A 1,844-nucleotide genomic window follows, 5' to 3' on the forward strand; every position below is an offset into this window, starting at 1 on the left:
GGAATAGTGTAGAGGGATAGTGTAGGGGGGATAGCTTAGGGGGATAGAGTAGGGGGAGAGTGTAGGGAGATAGTGTAAGGGGGATAGAGTAGAAGGATAGGGTAGGGGGATAGCATAGGGGAGATAGCGTAGGGGAATAGCATAGGGGGATAGTGTAGGGGGACGGCATATTGGTGATAGCATAGGGGGATAAGGGATAGCGTAGGGGGATAGTGTACAGAGATAGTGTAGGGGGGATAGATTAAGGGAATAGAGTAGAAGGATAGTGTAGGGGGATAGCGTAGGGGGGATACTGTAGGAGGGATAGCGTAGGGGGATAGTGTAGTGGGGATAGTGTAGGTGGATAGTGAAGGGGTAATAGCGTTGGGGGATGGCGTAGCAAGGATAGCGTAAGGGGACAGCATAAGGGATGGTGTAGGGAGAGAGCGTAGGGAGGATAGCATGGGGGATAGTGTAGGAGAAAACCGTAGGGGGATAGAGTAGGGGAGATAGCGTAGGGGTTAGTATCGGGGGATAGCGTAGGGGGATAGTGGAGTAGGGATACCATAGGGGGGATAAGGTAAGGGATAGTGTAGAGGCATAGCATAGCGGGGATAGGGTAGGGGAATAGTGTAGAGAGAATAGTGTAGGGGGGTTAGTGTATGGGGAGAGGGTAGGAGGATAGTGTAGGGGATATTGTAGGAGGGATAGTGTAGGGTACAGTGTAGAGGAATAGTGTAGAAGGAGAGTGTGGGGGGTAGCGTTGGAGGATAGTGTAGGGAGGATAGTGCAGAGGGATTGTGTAGAGGGATAGCGTAGGGGGATAGCATTCGGTGATAGTGTAGTGGGATAGTGAAGGGAGGATAGTGTTGAGGGAGAGTGTGGGGGATAGTGTAGGGGGATAGTGTAGAGAGGATAGTGTAGGGGGATAGTGTAGGGGAGAACGTAGGGAGGAGAGTGTAGGGGATAAAGTAGGGGGATAGTGCAAGGGAAAAGTGCACGGGGATGGTACGGGGGATTGTGTAGGGGGATAGCATGGAGAGGTAGCATAGAGGGGATAGTGTCGGGAGGATAGTGTAGGGGAAGAGTGTGGGGGGATGGCGTCTGGGGATACTGTAGGGGGATAGTGTACACGGACAGTGTAGGGAGATAGCGCAGTGGGAGAGTGTGGAGGGATAGGGTAGGGGGATAGTGTAGGGGGATAGTGTACTAGGATAGTGTAGGGGGATAGCATAGGCGGAGAGTGTGGGGGGGATAGAGTAGGGGGATAGTGTATGGAGATAGTGTAGGGGGGATAGTGTAGCGGGATAGCATAGGGGGACAGTGTTGGGGGGATAGAGTAGCGGGATAGCATGGGGGTAGCATGGGGGGACAACAAAGGCGATAGTGTAGGAGAGATAGCATAGGGGTATAGCGCAGGGGTATAGCATAGTAGGGACAGTGTAGGGGATAACGTATGGAGGATAGAGTATGGGGAATAGCATGGGGGCATACCGTAGTGTGGGGGGATAGTATAGGGAGATAGTGTAGGAGGGATAGTGCAGGGTGATAGTGTAGGGGGAGAATGTAGGGTGATATAGCAGGAGGAATAGTGTAGGGGATAGTGTAGGGTGATAGTATAGAGGGATAGCGTACGGGAGAGAGTGTAGGAGGATCGTGCAGGGTGATAGTGTAGAGGGATGGTGTAGGGGGATAGTGTAGGGAGGGGTAGTGTAGGGGAGATAGTGTAAGGGGAGAGTGTAGAGTGATATTGCAGAAGCAATAGTGTAGGGTATAGTGTAGGGGGATGGTATGGGGGAGAGTGTGGGGGACAGTGTAGGGGGTAGTATAGGGGATAGTGTAGGGCAATAGTGTAGTAGGGTGAT

The sequence above is a fragment of the Piliocolobus tephrosceles genome, chromosome 1 (assembly GCF_002776525.5).
Source record: "Piliocolobus tephrosceles isolate RC106 chromosome 1, ASM277652v3, whole genome shotgun sequence".
In the NCBI taxonomy this organism is placed as follows: domain Eukaryota; kingdom Metazoa; phylum Chordata; class Mammalia; order Primates; family Cercopithecidae; genus Piliocolobus; species Piliocolobus tephrosceles.